The sequence below is a fragment of the Oratosquilla oratoria genome, chromosome 5 (genome assembly GCF_046742065.1).
Source record: "Oratosquilla oratoria isolate Oo_2021 chromosome 5, ASM4674206v1, whole genome shotgun sequence".
Lineage (NCBI taxonomy): Eukaryota > Metazoa > Arthropoda > Malacostraca > Stomatopoda > Squillidae > Oratosquilla > Oratosquilla oratoria.
In genome coordinates, this window is record NC_134781.1 from 18,794,167 (window position 1) to 18,811,425 (window position 17,259).

General features: G+C 51.3%; 1 protein-coding gene across 4 annotated transcripts in view; it reads left to right on the forward strand.

Moving 5' to 3' along the window:
• The first annotated feature begins 262 nt into the window (after positions 1–262).
• Sp1 (transcription factor Sp8) overlaps positions 263–17,259 on the forward strand; it is a 611,561-nt gene continuing 594,564 nt past the window's right edge. For all 4 annotated transcript variants that reach the window (XM_076184971.1, XM_076184975.1, XM_076184980.1 and 1 more), the window contains exon 1: positions 263–470. The gene's annotated coding sequence lies outside the window, so the exon portion shown is untranslated. The remainder of the gene's footprint in view (positions 471–17,259) is intronic.

Sequence of the window (17,259 nt, forward strand, 5' to 3'; positions counted from 1 at the left end):
GAAAAATTGTAGGTCATCGTGTTTCCAGATTCGAACAAAGGATAATTTTTCGCTGAAATTTAACTATGTAATCAAATCACATGTATTTTTGCAATTAAACAAATAATTCTAATGATTTGTATTAAAGAAATTAATAAATCCCATCATGTTGAGTTTGTAGAAAATAAGTTTCACACGGTGCTTCGAATCATTGTAGATTCGATGATGTTTCGAATGTGACTCGCCAGACGCCATCTTTGTTGTCTGTCTTTTGAGTGATTTGTCACGTCGACAAGAACGACAGCGATTTTTTTGTTATTAAAGTGAATAAGTTAAGTGAAACTCTAAACAAATATATATATTTAATCTAATTAATGCTTATTAAGTTGAAAATAGAAAACTAGAATTAAGATAACATAGAGAGAAGTCTCAAGGACACGGACAGGCAAATGTTGAGAATTTGTATCTGAAAATTACACATGGAAACTCTGGTAAGAGAAAAAATTATATATATATATAAATATTTGCAACTGTCCTTGTTCCTTTTTCATGTATGTATAATCTATGCATTTCTATTACTATGTACTTTTTGCACTGAAGATGTAATATACGAAAGCGCTCTGCTTCGTTAGTTACCTTTTTCCAAGTGGTCTACTTTGCATAAGTGAACATACGTACCTGTGTTCTTATTAGCATATATATATTCATATGCCAAGGCCTTCCAGAAATATTTTATCCATTTGGGAAGACAAAAAACTATGCATACATACATATACCAACGGCTCTCCCCCCTTACAAGGGTGGTAGCCAAAAAACAAAGGCATAAAATCCACTCCCACCCATTCCATCCCCACATACTCCACTCCCATTCACCCTCCTCCCTCCCTCTTATCTTAGCTCCTCCTGGATGACGGGTCATCCCTGCATCTCGCCCACTGCCCTACTGCCCTGGGTCAGAGGCAATGTAGCAAGACATAGCACATCCACAGCAAAGCCGCTTCATTAAATCTGCGACCCCCCTCTCCGTCCCCTCATGCAGAAAAAGAGAAGACTGGGAGAAATCCCTTTTGGCTGCGTCAAATTATTTTTCCATACACTTCCTCACCTCCCCCCACTCCCATGCATCACAGCATCATCCATGCAAAACCTCCCTCCGTTATGCTGTCCCCCCCACTCATGATATTGTCCAGTCTATACCACTTCTCTGTATGTTCATTTCGGTAAATGTTCAGTTGTGTATATGAACGCGATATAGCGTCAGAAAATTAATTATCAATTTTGTAAATTGTAATGTATCAACGTAATATGCAATTTTCTTGGCGAAAAAATTGCTATAACAGATTTCGTAAGTAACGAAGTCGCGCCGGACGAATGGTACGCCATGTTTGTTATCATAGATGCCGACGTCGAAGAAATGAATGGATGATAAATTCGTCTAACGTAACGTAACCTAACCTAACCTAACCTAACCTAGCCTAACCTAACCTGTATTTAGTAAATCGGTACCTGTAATTTAAGGTTATCCGGATCGTCGTCGTCGTCACAGATGTTGACGGCCTGTTCAATAACTCTGGTTGCGGGGTATATAGGTTTTTCATAGCTTGAAGGAATGCATGGATTTCAGCTCCATTGCATTCCTTTAAGAATATATACTTAGAGAGGTACTAGCGGAAGTACCGAGGGCGTACACCAGGCCTCAACTGGACCGGGCAGACAACACTTGACAAACGACAAGATGGCGTCCCGAGTTCCGGGGCGGGAAGGGAATCGAACGTGGGCGCACAGAGGACGATGGAAAACGACCCGCCACTCGGCACACTCGCCTCGTATATTTTTCTTCAAGACTGTTTTATTCATCAAAAGGTCTGACCTGTTCACACTAGCGGTTTGAACCGTGGCGATACGGCATAGTCGAGGAGAAAAATGCGCAGTTGTGTGTGGACGCCTCCATTGACTTACATCGTAATTGAACCGTCGCGGTTCAAAACGCTAGTGTGAACAGGGGCCAAAATCCCCTCGCGGCATGGTCAAATGGTTTGTCCGACCCAGTTTGTCAAACAAGTGTTTAATGTGGTGTTTTACCGTGTGAATGGGGTTATTTGTTTGTCAAACTCGTTTGTCAAACATGTTCGACAACCAAATACCCCCATTCACACGGTCAAACTTCACTTCAAACACTTGTTTGACAAACCGGGTTTGACCGTATGAATGACCCTTCAATTGACCGTGATAGTCGAGATCTTGTATATCGTCGCCCATATCTCACCAGCGCTTCTATCCTTGGGGGCAAAAATGAAACAAAACCTCCAAAAAATTCACCTTTGTTTTGAGAAATTGCCAGGGAGGAGCCAGAATCAAATGTATAAAGTGTGGCACTATAGTGGAAAGGTCTAGAATTCTTCGGCCGGGATTATAGTGTGGTTATAAAAATACTACGTTTGAATGATCCTAAGCCTTTGAATTTGAATAAAAAATAAATAAAGGAATGATTATATCGGGGCATGTGGGTTAAAGTACATATGGGCCATAAATGGACCGTCTAGCCAGACCAGTAACCCTACACGATGTGTATAACTTTGGCCTAATAGCTAAAGAATTAATGAATAAAGCTGCCTAGGCATTACCATACGTTAGCGCGACTCAAGGGAGGGGAGGGGGGCTCTCCCCTTTTTACAGCCCCACCCCCACCACTACCACCACCGCCAACGAGCCCTGTCGTCGAGGGAAGTGTGCAAGAGTGCATGACACATAGATAATCTCCCGCAAAAGCGACCCATTTCACTTCACTCAACTCCCCTCGCCTCCACTCCCCTCCCCTCGCCTCCACTCCCCTCCCCTCGCCTCCACTCCCCTCCACTCCCCTCCACTCCCCTCGCCTCCCCTCCACTCCCCTCGCCTCCCCTCGCCTCCACTCCCCTCCCCTCGCCTCCACTCCCCTCCCCTCGCCTCCACTCCCCCTCCCTCCACTTCTCCCCCTCCCCCTCCCCTCCACTCCCCTCCCCTCCACTCCCCTCCCCTCGCCTCCACTCCCCTCCCCTCGCCTCCACTCCCCTCCACTCCCCTCCACTCCCCTCCCCTCGCCTCCACTCCCCTCCCCTCGCCTCCACTCCCCTCCCCTCGCCTCCACTCCCCTCCCCTCGCCTCCACTCCCCTCCCCTCGCCTCCACTCCCACCACTTCCCCTCCTCCCCTCCTCCTTCACCCTCCACTCCCTCTTCCCTCGCCTCCACTCCCCTCCCTCCACTCCTCGCCTCCACTCCCTCGCCTCCACTCCTCCACTCCCTCACCCCCCCTCCACTCACCCACTCCCCTCCCCTCACCTCCACTTCTCTTCCCTCGCCTCCACTCCTCTTCCCTCGCCTCCACTCCTCTTCCCTCACCTCCACTCCTCTTCCCTCGCCTCCACTCCTCTTCCCTCGCCTCCCATCCCCTCGCCTCCACTCCTCTTCCCTCGCCTCCCATCCCCTCGCCTCCACTCAAATCCCCTCCCCTCCCCTTCCCTTCCCTCCATTCCCCTCCACTCCTCTCCCTTCTCCCTCCCCTCCCCCCTTCGCCTCAACCTTTTCCCTCCTCTTCTCTTCCTCCCACCTCCCCCTCCCTTCCTCACCTCCCCCCCCCTCCTCTCTCTCTCCTCTCCCTCTCTCTCCCTTCCCCCTCCTCCCTCTCCCCTCTCTCCTCCCTCTCCCCTCGCCTCCACTCCTCTCTTCCCCCCCCGGACATCCCCCCCCTCTCGCCTCTCCCGCTCTCCTTCGCTCCCTCTCCCCCCCCTCTTCCCCTCCCCTCCCCCCTTCCCCCCTCCCTCCATTCTCCCCTCCCGCCCTCACCCCCTTCCTCCCTCCACAATCGCCCTATCTCACTGCTCCCCCCCCCCCCCCTCCCCCCTTCCTCTCGATCTCTCCTCCCTCTCCCCCCCAATCTCTCCCCTCTGCCCCCTCTCTCCCCCCCCTCCCCTCCCTCTCCGCTCCTCTCGCCCTCTCCTTCTGTCCCCTCTCATCCTGACACCCGTCCTCTTCCCCCTCTCCTCCCCCTATCCTCGCCTCTCCTCCGCTATCCCATCCCTCTCCCCTCCTCTCCTCCCCCTTCCCCTCTCCCCCTCTCCTTCTCTTCCTCTCCCTTCCCCCCCTTCGCTTCTCCTCGCTCCTTCGCTCCTTCTCCTTCTCCTCTCATCCACTCCATCCATCTCTTCTCTTCCCCCCCTCCCTCTGTACTTGTGCATCTGTACACGTGTCCATGTATGTGTGTGCGTGTGTTTGTATGTCTGTGCGTATGTCTATTGTGTGTGTGTGTGTGCGTGTGTGTGTTTATGTATGTCTGTGTGTGTATGGTTGTGTGTGTGTGTGTAAATACACACACTTGTTGAAACGTACACATGTTCCAACACAACCCCACCTCCCGAGTTTGTGTTCGTTCATTGATCGCCGATAGTTCGAACCTGCTTCGAACCCGAGGACTCACGAATCCTCTACATCATTGATGTTATTGACGTCTCGTCCCGCTCACAGGTTGCTGAAAACGAATTTATGTCCTAAAGCTTCGCTAACCCCCCCACACTCACCCTACCCCCCTATCCTGACCCCATCCCCCCTATCCTGACCCCATCCCCCCTATCCTGACCCCCCTATCCTGACCCCCACCCTCCTATCCTGACCCCCAGCCCCCCTATCCTGACCCCTCACCGACCCCTATCCTGACCCCCTCCCCCTATCCTGACCCCCTCCCCCTATCCTGACCCCCTCCCCCTATCCTGACACCCCTCCCCCTATCCAGACACCCCATCCCCCTATCCCCCCCTCGGCTTCCCTCTCAACCTCCCTTTCGCTCTCCACTTCCACCTTCCCCTCCCTCTACCCCCGCTCCACCTTCTCTCTTCCCCGCCCCCTCTACTTTGATGGATTGGTTGGAGGTGAGTGTTAATGTACAGTTAACTTTTGTTTGTCGGTTTCATGTCTGTGGTTGACGCCAGCCAAGTTCCTTGGAACACACTGAAAGTGGCTGGAATCGTCTGGCTCCAACCAAGTTTCCTGGAACACACTGAAAGTGGCTGGAATCGTCTGGCGCCAGCCAAGTTTCCTGGAACACACTGAAAGTGTCTGGAATCGTGTGGAGCCAAGTGTCCTGGAACACGCTGAGAGTGGCTGGAATCGTCTGGCGCCAGCTAAGATCCCTGGAACACATTGAATATGGCTGGAATCGTCTGGCGCCAGCCAAGTTCCTTGGAACACACTGAAAGTGGCTGGAATCGTCTGGCGCTAGCCAAGTTTCCTGGAACACACTGAAAGTGGCTGGAATCGTCTGGTGCCATCCAATTTTCCTGGAACGCGCTAAAAGTGGCTGGAATCGTCTGGCGCCAGCTAAGTTCCCTGGAACACATTGGATGTGGCTGGAATCGTCTGGCGCCAGCCAAGTTCCTTGGAACACACTGAAAGTGGCTGGAATCGTCTGGCGCCAGCCAAGTTCCTTGGAACACACTGAAAGTGGCTGGAATCGTCTGGCGCCAGCCAAGTTCCTTGGAACACACTGAAAGTGGCTGGAATCGTCGGGCGCCAGGCAAGTTTCCTGGAACACACTGGAAGTAGCTGGAATCGTCTGGCGCCAGCAAGAAACAAAGATTATAAAGTTGCTTTTAAATACGGCAAAGGAAGCATGGACTGTGAGTGAAGCGTTTATTGCTGACGTTTCGTCTACTGACTTTTTCAACGTAGACGAAACGTCAGAAGTAAACGTTTCATTCCCAGTCCATGTTTCATTTGCCGTCTTTAAGCAACTTGTTCATACGGATATTAATTTTCAAAGATTATAAAAGTGTCTCACTTGTATGAGTGACATGGTCGTTAGAGCTGTGACCTCCTCTTGAGTTGTTATTCTGGCTAAAGCAGTACTAATACATATAGATTTCGAATTAGTATATTTTTTGTTATGCCTATTTCCAGTCTATGCTGTATTTTTTGTATTTTTGTTTTCTGTCTACACTTTATTCTTTATCTACTTGTTCTTTTATTTTGTTCGTTTTTCATCTATTTATTCGTTAATTTGTTTATTATTATTTTGATTTTCATTGGGCAGTCGCCCATACATATGGAGACGCTAAAAATGTCATTCCAGCTGAATGGAATAATGTATCCAATATAAGAAATGAATTAACCTAGACAATACATCGAGAGACATTTCCTACATAGTTATGTACACGATAAATTCATGTCAGTTAACATCAATTACATGGTCGAATTAAGAAGTAGATAAAACGGGTGATTAAATAGGTAATGAATAGTTAATGGTATGAATAATAATGGCAATAGGAAATTAAATGTCCCATTGATGCGCTGTTGATCTGCCGGTAATGTATTGTCCCCGGCGCCGGTCATGTGTTGTTGATGAACCATTGATTCCCCCCCCCCCTTCTGGCGCCGGGTGCCGGCGACAGAGTCCCACGCTTGTTTGTCCATCGACGTGTAAAGAATAACACAACCGGCGACGGCTCTTTAAGGCCCCAAACCGCACGTCGTTTTCTCTCTCGTGCTCTCTCGTTTTCTCTTTCCATCTCTCAGTCGACATCTCGTTCTCTCTCTCTCGATCCCTCGTTTTATCTCGTTCTGTCTCGATCGTTCTTCCCTTCGTTCCCCTCTTTCCCTCGTTCTGTCCCGTCTTCCCTCTTTCCCCGTCTTTCCCTCTTCTCCCTCTTTCCCTTCAATCCCCTCTTTCCCTTCGTTCTCCTCGTTCCCTTCGTTCTCCTCTTTCCCTTCGTTCCCCTCTTTCCCTCGTTCTGTCCCGTCTTCCCTCTTTCCCCGTCTTCCCCTCTTCTCCCTCTTTCCCTTCGTTCCCCTCTTTCCCTTCGTTCCCCTCTTTCCCTTCGTTCCCCTCTTTCCCTTCGTTCCCCTCTTTCCCTTCGTTCCCCTCTTTCTTCATTCCCTCTTTCCCCTCTTTCCCCTTATTTCCCCTCTATTCCCCTTCGTTCCCCTCTTTCCCTCCGTCCCCCGCTTTCCCTTCGTTCCCCTCTTTCCCTTCGTTCCCCTCTTTCCCTTCGTTCCCCTCTTTCCCTTCGTTCCCCTCTTTCCCTTCGTTCCCCTCTTTCCCTTCGTTCCCCTCTTTCCCTTCGTTCCCCTCTTTCCCTTCGTTCCCCTCTTTCCCTTCGTTCCCCTCTTTCCCTTCGTTCCCCTCTCTCCCTTCGTTCCCCTCTCTCCCTTCGTTCCCCTCTTTCCCTTCGTTCCCCTCTTTCCCTTCGTTCCCCTCTTTCCCTTCGTTCCCCTCTTTCCCTTCGTTCCCCTCTTTCCCTTCGTTCCCCTCTTTCCCTTCGTCCCGCTCTCTCCCTTCGTTCCCCTCTTTCCCTTCGTTCCCCTCTTTCCCTTCGTTCCCCTCTTTCCCTTCGTTCCCCTCTTTCCCTTCGTTCCCCTCTTTCCCTTCGTTCCCCTCTTTCCCTTCGTTCCCCTCTTTCCCTTCGTTCCCCTCTTTCCCTTCGTTCCCCTCTTTCCCTTCGTTCCCCTCTCTCCCTTCGTTCCCCTCTTTCCCTTCGTTCCCCTCTTTCCCTTCGTTCCCTTCTTTCCCTTCGTTCTCCTTCCCTTCTTTCCCCTCTTTCTCATCCTTCCCTCTTTCTCATCCTTCCCCTCTCTCCCTTCGTTCCCCTCTTTCCCTTCGTTCCCCTCTTTCTCCTTCCCCTCTTTCTCTTCCTTCCCCTCTCTCCCTTCGTTCCCCTCTTTCCCTCGTTCTGTCCCGTCTTCCCTCTTTCTCCGTCTTCCCCGTCTTCCCTCATCTTTCCTCTTTTTCTCCTCGTCTTCCCTCTCCCCCTTTTCTTACTCTTCTCCCTTCCTCCTCTCCTCTCTTCCTACCCCTTTCCTCTCTTCCACAATTCATTTTTCCCCTCTTCTGTCCTGTCCTCCCCAATTCTCCCCAATCCCCTTTCCTTTCCCCTCTTCGCTCGATTCCTTCGATCTTTCCTTTTGTGCTTCACAATAGTTTGTTGCAATCTGAGATTTTTTTTCGTCCCTCAAGAGGATGTAATTTTGATCCTACACTGTTCAAACGAGTTAAAAGATCTGATAGGAAGAGGGAAATAACACACCCGTTGGGGATCGAACGGTGGTTATCGTAGTTACGAGATTTTTCGAAAGACAATAGGAACCTTGGTACATAATCATTTCGACTGTACAAAGTCAGAACGATTGGTGACCTGTCTGTGGAGATAATTGCTTTGTTTTTCCTTCTCTCTCCCTCCCTCTCTCTCCTCCTCCCCCTCTATCTCCCTTTCTCTCCCTTCCTCCCTCCCTCTCCCCCACTCTCCCCTCCCTCCCTCTCCCCCACTCTCCCCTCCCTCCCTCTCCCCCACTCTCCCCTCCCTCCCTCTCCCCCACTCTCCCCTCCCTCCCTCTCCCCTTCTCCCCATCTCCCCCTATCCCCCTTCTCACTCCTCCCCCTCTATCCCCCTCCCTCCCTTCCTCTCCCTCACTTCCTCCCCCTCATTTCCTCCCTCCCTCTCCCCCACTCTCCCCTCCTCTGTTCACCTCCCCCTCTCCCCTCCCTTTCTCTCCCCTCCCCCTCTCACCCCCTCCCCTTCTCACCTCCCCCCTTTCTCTCCCTCTCCCCCTCTCTCCCCCTCCCCCTCTCTCCCCCTCCCCCTCTCTTCCCCTCCCACTCTCTTCCCCTCCCACTCTCTTCCCCTCCCCCTCTCTTCCCCTACCCCTCTCCTCCCCTCCCCCTCTCTCCCCCTCCCCCTCTCCCTTCCCAGCCCTAGAGGTTAAGAGGCTGTGTTTACAATAGAATGAGGGCCACATTTGTTGTGACCTAAATCGGCGTTGCTCGACCAGGGGATCCGCAGAAACCTCGTGCACAAGGGGTCCGCAGGACGGGGAAACGTGTTGCACTTTATCCTGCCATGGCTCAGCTTTTATTTAAATTCTTGTTACACAATGTGTCTTAATTGAAATAGTATTATATATTATATACTATATATATATATATATATGTATATATATAATATGTATGTGTTTTATATATAATATATATACTATATATATATAGTATTATGATATATAGTATGTATATATTATGATAAGTGTGTATATATATATATATATATGATATATGTTTGTATGGTAATATATATATAAAATTATATAATATATTCTATATATATGTATGTATATATGATATAAGGTATATATATATATATATATATATATATATATATATATATATATTTTATATACCATATATATATATAGCAATGTTCCCCTTCTAGTTGCTTCTCCCAGAATGTGGCGATGATTTGTATATTTCTTTTATCACTAAATAATTAGAAAAAGGACTAGCTTGAGAAACGCTGGTATGAATAGATGGATATGTACCAAGAGTATAAAGATTAAACACAAGTAAATGAATAAATGAATGAATAATAACATGACCGAAGCAGCCTCCATGCTTTTCCCCTCATTCTCCTCTGCCTCCCACTTCCCCTCTCCTACCTTCACCTCTCCCTCCCACTTCCCCTCTCCTACCTTCACCTCTCCCTCCCACTTCCCCTCTCCTACCTTCACCTCTCCCTCCCACTTCCCCTCTCCTACCTTCACCTCTCCCTCCCACTTCCCCTCTCCTACCTTCACCTCTCCCTCCCACTTCCCCTCTCCCTCCCACTTCCCCTCTCCCTCCCACTTCCTCCCTCCTCTCCCTCCCACTTCCTCCCTCCTCTCCCTCCCACTTCCTCCCTCCTCTCCCTCCCACTTCCTCTCCCCTCTCCCTCCCACTTCCCCTCTCCCTCCCACTTCCCCTCTCTCGCCCACTTCCCCTCTCTCGCCCACTTCCCCTCTCTCGCCCACTTTACCCTACTTCGCGCCACACTTCTCCCTTCTCAACGCCCACGTTCCCCCTCTCCCTCGCCACCACTTTCCCCTCTCCTATCGCCCACTTCCCCTCTCCCTACCCACATTCCCTCTCCCATCCCACTTCTCCCATCCTCCGTCCCACTACCCCTCTCCCTCCCACTTCCTCCTCTCCCTCCCACTTTCCCCTCTCCTTCCCACTTTCCCCTCCTCCCTCCACACTTCCCCTTCCCTCCCCACTTCCTTCCCCCTCCCACTCCCACTTCCCCCTCTCTCTCCCAACAATTCCCCTCTCCCTCCCCCATTCCCTCTCTCCCTCCCACCTTCCCGCTCTCCCTCCCACTTCCGCTCTCCTCATCTCCCTACACACTTTCCCCTCATCCCTCGCCACTTTCCCTTCCCCTCGCCACTTCCCTCTCCCTCCCACTTCCCCTCTCCCTCCCACTTCCCCTCTCCCTCCCACTTCCCCTCTCCCTCCCACTTCCCCTCTCCCTCCCACTTCCCCTCTCTCTGCCACTTCCCCTCTCCCTCCCACTTCCCCTCTCTCTCCCCCATCACCCCATAACCTCCCCAGTTCCCTCTCCCCATCCCCAATCCACAAACCATAACTGATCCCTGATTTGATCAGTCTGATTAGGCGTGCCTCGTCATTTTTCCACCTCCCCCTTTCCCCCCTCCCCCTCCCCCCAAATATTAATAATAATAAGGACCATTGGTCGCGCCCCCTATTTCTCAAACCCTCGCCCCCCCCTTCCCTTCCCCCTTCCTTCTCTTCCCCCCTTCCCCCCATCTATTTCCTCCATTCATCCTCACTCCTCTCTCTCTCTCACGTTTTCTATTGGACACTGTTCTCTTGCAGGGAACTTCCTTTTCCTCGTCCTCCTCTTCCTCGTCTTCTTCATCTTCCTCGTCCTCTTCATCTTCCTCATCTCTCTTCCTCCTCTCTTCCTCCTCTCTTCCTCCTCTCTTCCTCCTCTCTTCCTCCTCTCTTCCTCCTCCCTCTTCCTCCTCCCTCGTTCTCCTTCCTCTTCCTCTTCTCTCTTCCTCCTCTCTTTTCCTCCTCCCCCTCTCTCTTCCTCCTCTCTTCCTCCTCCTCCCTCTTTCTTCTTCCTCCCTCTTTCTTCTTCCTCCCTCTTCTTTTCTCCTCTTCCTCCCTCTTCTTTTCTCCTCTTCCTCCCCTCTCTTCCTCCTCCTTCCTCCTCTTCCTCCTTCCTCCTCTTCCTCCGTCTCCTTCCTCTTCCTCCTTCTTCCTCCTCCTTCCTCTTCCTCCTCCTTCCTCTTCCTCTTCCTCCCTCCCTCTTCCTCCTCCTTCCTCTTCCTCCTCCCTCTTCCTCCTCCCTCTTTCTCCTCCCTCTTTCTCCTCCCTCTTTCTCCTCCCTCTTCCTCCTCCTCCCTCTTCCTCTTCCCTCCCTCTTATTCCTCCTCCCTTTTCCTCCTCCTCCCTCTTTCTCATCCTCCCTCTCCCTCTTCTCTCTTCTTCCTCTCTCTTCCTCCTCTCTCTTCCTCCTCCTCCCTCTTCCTCCTCCTCTCTCTTCCTCCTCGTCCCTCTTCTTCTTCCTCCCTCTTCTATTCTCCTCTTTCTCCTCTCTTCCTCCTTTCTCCTCCTTCCTCCTTTCTCCTTTGTATTCCTCCTTCCTCCTCTTCCTCCCTCCTCCTCATCCTCCTTCCTCCTTCGTCCTCCTCCTTCATCTTCCTCCTCCTTCCACCTCCTTCCTCTTCCTCCTCACTCTTCCTCCTCCCTCTTCCTCCTCCTCTTCCTCCTCCTCATCATCCTCTTCCTCCTCTTCCCTCTTCCCTCCTCTTCCTCCTACTCTTCCCTCTTCCTCCTCCTCTTCCTCCTCTTCCCTCTTCCTCTTCCCCTCCTCATATTTCTCATCTTCCTCCTCTTCCTGCTCCTCCTCTTCCTCTTATTCCTCCTCCCTATTCCTCCTCCTTCTTCCTCCCTATTTCTCCACCCTTTTCCTCCCTATTCATCCTCCTCCCTTTTCCTCCCTATTCCTCCTCCTCCCTTTTCCTCCCTATTCCTCCTCCTCCCTTTTCCTCCTCGTCCTCTTTCTCCTCTTCCTCCTCTCTCCTCTTCCTCCTCTTCTTCCTCCTCCACTTTTCCCCCCTCCTGTATCACGTACATCACCACCACTTCCACTTTCCCTCTCCCTCCCACTTCCCCTCTCCCTCTCACTTCCCCTCTCCCTCTCATTTCCCCTCTCCCTCCCTCTTCCCCTCTCCCTCTCACTTCCCCTCTCCCTCCCACTTTCCCTCTCCCTCTCACTTTCTCTCTCCCCACTTCCCCTCTCCCTCCCATTTCCCCTCTCCCTCCCATTTCCCCTTTCCTTCCCACTTCCCCTCTCCCTCCCACTCCCCGTCTCCCTCCCTCTTTCCCTCTCCCACTTCCCCTCTCCCTCCCACCTCCCCTCTCCCTCCCACCTCCCCTCTCCCTCCCACCTCCCCTCTCCCTCCCACTTCCCCTCTCCCTCCCACTTCCCCTCTCCCTCCCACTTCCCCTCTCCCTCCCACTTCCCCTCTCCCTCCCACTTCCCCTCTCCCTCCCACTTCCCCTCTCCCTCCCACTTCCCCTCTCCCTCCCACTTCCCCTCCTCTCCTCCCTCCCATTTCCCCTCTCCCTCCCATTTCCCGTCTCCCTCTCACTTCCCCTCTCCTCCCACTTCCCCTCTCCCACTTCCCCTCTCCCTCCCACTTCCCCTCGCCCTCCCACTTTCCCCTCTCCCTCTCACTTTCCCACTCTCCCTCCCACTTTCCCCTCTCCTACTTTCCCCTTTCCCTCCCACTTCCTCTCTCCCTCCCGCTTTCCCCTCTCCCTCCTACTTTCCCCTCTCTCTCCCACTTCCCCTCTCTCTCCCACTTCCCCTCTCTCTCCCACTTTCCCCTCTCCCTCCCATTTCCCCTCTCCCTCCCATTTCCCCTCTTCCTTCCCATTTCCCCTCTCCTTCACATTTCCCCTCTCCGTCTCACTTCCCCTCTCCCTCCCTCCCACTTCCCTTCTCCCTCCCACTTCCCCCTCTCCCTCCCACTTTCCCCTATCCCTCCCACTTTTCCCTCTCCCTCTCACTATCCCCTCTCCCTCCCACTTCCCCTCTCCCTCCCACTTTTCCCTCTCCCACTTTCCCCTCTCCCTCCCACTTTTCCCTCTCCGTCCCACTTTCCCCTCTCCCTCCCACTTTCCCTCTCCCTCCCACTTTCCCTCTCCCTCCCACTTTCCCTCTCCCTCCCACTTCCCCTCTCCCTCCCACTTCCCCTCTGTCTCACTCTGTTTAGAGTGTAGTAAAAATCACGTGGACCCTTTGGTTGTGAAAGAGGGTTTCCCCCTCTACTGAATGAAATATCCTTTCGAAGGACGAGTGAAGGAATGGGACCCCTACGCCAGGAGACGCTGTGTAGCTTCGGCCGAAGCCGCCACTCCTGGCCCCATGTGCTTCTTGGACTGTTGGGTCAGGTCACAGTCACTGCTGGGGGTGTGGGGTCGGCAAGGAGTGCGGGATTCGAACGCACAACTGAGCGAATGCGAGGCCAGCACGCTACCGATTACGCCACCATCGAAAGAAAACGGGAAGAGGGGAGGTGGGCAAACGAGGGAAGTCAATTGGTCAGGGTTAGGGAAGACTAATCACATTTGGTGATTTGGTAATGTTGATGAAAAAGAAGTCGACAGTACGATCGAGTGCCGACGGCCGTTAACCACGACTAATTGGGTTAGCGCTGGTAGTGGGGGGGGGTTCCCCCCCTAAGGGGAGGGAGTTAGGGAAGGAGGGAGTCTGGAAGGTGGGGGAGGAGGAAGGAAGGAGTGAGTGAGTGAGGGGGTGGTCCTCTTGGATCTGTAGCGAGAGAGAAGGGAGGAGGAAGGGAGTGTAGGTAGGTGGGTGGGAGGGAAGGAAAGTGGGAGGGAAGGAGAGTGGGAGGGACGGAGGGTGTGAAGGGAGGAGGGTGGGAGGGACGGAGGGTGGGAGGGACGGAGGGTGGGAGGAAAGGAGGGTGGGAGGGAAGGAGGGTGGGAGGGACGGAGAGTGGGAGGGAAGGAGAGTGGGAGGGACAGAGGAAGAGGGAAGTAGGGGGTAGAGGGAGGGAGGGAGGGAGGGAAGAAAAGAGGCATTGAGTTGTGGTCTGCTTAGGTCTCTAGTGAGAGAGGAAGGGGGGAGGGAGGGTTACTTCTTTAGGTCTGTAGGGAGGGAAATGGAGGGAATTGTTAGGAGTGATGGAGTGGAGGAGTGGCTCTCTGTGACCGGAGAGAATGGGTGGAGAAGAGAATGGAAGGTAAGAAATGGAGGAAGGATGAGGAGGGAATGGGTGAGGGCATGGAAGATGGAAGGGAAGAAGGGGTGTCCTTTGCTCCCATGGGAGGTGGGGAAAGAGGTAAGGAGGAGGGGGGGATGATTTAGGGAAGGTTAGGGAGGGAAAGGAAGGTAAGAACGTAGGGGATGAAAGGGAAATGGGAAGGAAAGGAATAGAGAACAAGTTTTAAAGGGAGGGAAGTGTTGTTAAAAGGACAGGCAGTGGCAGTAGTGTTAGTTCATCTTCTATCGCCCAGTTGCCCTGTTTTCTTAACTGTAGCTTAGTATAGTAAACACAAACAGCCTCGTTAGGGTCAGTAGGCCTGCTGTTGTTTGTTCTTCCTTTGTGTTCCTTTGTGACCAAGCTGAGGGAGCTGGGAATAGTGAGGGAGGGTGTGGGAGAGGTCAGATGAAAGGAAAGGGAAGGAAGGAGGAAAAGGAAAGGAAAATAGGGGGAGAGAAGATAATGAAGGGGCATACGAGGGGAAGAAATGGGAAGGAAGGGGAGGAGGGGTAGGGACGACCAGTGGAGGGGGAGAGGGAGGGAGGGGGGAGAAAGGGAGGGAGGGAGGGAGAAAGGGAGGGAGGAGAGAGGGAGGGAGGGGGAGAAAGGGAGGGAGGGGGAGAAAGGGGGTGAGGGGGAGAAAGGGAGGGAGGGAGGGAGAGAGGAAGGGAGGGGAGAAAATGAGGGAGGTAGGGAGAGAGGGAGGGAGGGGAAAAGGGAGGGGGGGAGAAAGGGAGAGAGAGAGGAAGAGAGACGAGGAATCACAGATGGAGTGGAAGCCTAAAGGTTAATAAAATGGCTATTAATGGCAGAAAATGGGGGATGGGGGGAATAGGGTGAGGGGGAGATGGGAGGAGGGGAAACCACTGACTCATGGGGGGGAGAGAGGGGAGTAAGGGGAAAATTTCTGTGCCTTTTGTAGGGACTGAGGGAAGGGTTGGGAATGAATAGTATAAGGAATAGTTTGAGAAATAACCTAATAGTTGGAGTTCGTGAATAGTAGAGATTTGGCAATTCATCGTATGGTGATCTACTCCTGTTGGTAAATTTACACATTGACTAGATTTTATTCTGGTTAAGAAATAGAAATTTGTTCATCAGAAAACCCAATGCTGGTTGTATTACATTATCCTGTAAAATAAAATACTTTGGTTGATAATACAGTAGTCGTGTATGAATGACCTTGTATCGAGTGTTTAATGAATGACCTAACCTGACATGTCAAGTTTTGATGACGTAATCATCGAGGTGGTTGCTATAACGGGTTCCGAAGGTTCGTTATATCGAGGTCTTGTCTTGTGATGAAGATGACTGAAGGAGACGTGGGTGGTCTTTGAGACCTGTGTTGGAGTGTCTCCAACAATGGAGATCAACTGCCCTGTGTCATGGGCTCCAGTTTGAACAATTTTAGATTTAAGAAGGAAATAGGCAAGAATTGGTTTGCTAATAGGGATGTCAACGAATGACACTTTTGGAAAGACGCAGGGTGCGGGGTGATTTAATAGAGGTGTGCAAGTGGATCAAAGGCTTAAACAAGGGTGACGCAAACAAGGTCATCATATTAAGACAACAGGTCAGGACTCGCAGTAACGAATTTAGATTGGACAAATTTAGATTTAAGAAGGAAATAGTCAAGAATTGGTTTACTTATAGGTTGGTCAACAAATGGAACAGACTGGTAATCATGTACTGAGCGCTGAAACTATCGGTTGTTTTAAGATAAGGCTAGACAACTTATGGATGGGGGATGACAGGTAGTAATGGACATGAAACTATATAGTGTAGGCCTTATGGTCTCTTGCAGTCTCCTTCATTCTTATGACCGTCGGACACTATGGTCTTGAGCTCTCTCTATGACTGCCCAGGATCAGTCTGCGGTTGATCAACCCACGAAGGTATATATGGCTTTATTTAAACAGCGAAATCGTCAGGCGCTAGCCAGAATAAAGACTCTGAAGGGGGTTAAAGTTAGTCGAAGGTTGATTTTAATTAAAAAAAAAAAAAAACGAAAACATTGATGGGTCTCTCAAAGCTGAACAAAATCGTCAGACGAAAAAGTTGGAGAAAATGTTGGAGGAGAGAGAAAAGATTAGAGAAAATGTCGGAGAAAGAGAACAAAATTGAGAAAATGTTATAGGAGACATAAAGGCGGGGACATCCACAAGTAAATAGAGGGGTTCCTGGAGAAAATAAATGTCTTTTGGGAGATAGAGAGAGAGAGAGGAGAGGAAGTAGGGAGAAAATTGGTGGAGAAAATGTTGGAGGAGACGCGAGGGTCTATAGCCAATCACGTCGTTGAGGCCATTCCAGACAATTGGAAAAGACTTGATGACGATCGAATTAGGAAAACGCCCGCAAAGCTGGACCTGAACTACCCCCCCCCCCCACACCCGCTCGGGATGGAGATGGTGGAGACGCTGTTGGAGATGATGGAGACGATGTTGGAGACGGTGGAGGCGGCTGTTGGAGAGGGGGGGCAGTGTTGGAGAGGGTGGAGACAGTCCTGGAGATGGAGACGCTGTTGGAGAGGGTGAAGACGCTGTTGGAGATGGTGGAGACAGTGTTGGAGATGGTGGAGACGCTGTTGGAGAGGGTGGAGACGCTGTTGGAGAGGGTGGAGACAGTGTTGGAGAGGGTGGAGACGCTGTTGGATATGGTGGAGGCAGTGTTGGAGATGGAGACGCTGTTGGAGATTATGGAGACGCTGTTGGAGAAGGTCGAGATAGTGTTGGAGATGGTGGAAACGCTGTTGAAGAGGGTGGAAATGCTGTTGAAGAGGGTGGAGGCGCTGTTGGAGAGGGTGGATAGTGTTGGAGAGGGTGGAGACAGTGTTGGAGAGGGAGAGAGTGTTGGAGAGGGTGGAGACAATGTTGGAGAAGGTGGAAACAATGTTGGAGAGGGTAGAAACTATCTTGGAAATGGTGAGAGTAGATACCGTGTTGGAGATGGTAGAGATAGTGTTGGTGACAATGTTGGAGATGGTTGAGATAGTGTTGGAGATGGAATGTGCTGAGATGAGAGTAGCAGTGATGGTGGAAGGAATGTAAGAGATGGAGTGATTTTTGGAAATGGTGGCGAGTATTGGAGATGGGATGAGTGTTGGAGATGCACATTTTTTATGAAGTGTTGGAGATTTGGGTTAGTTTTTGAGGAATATTGGATATATTAAAGGAATGTTAGATATATGA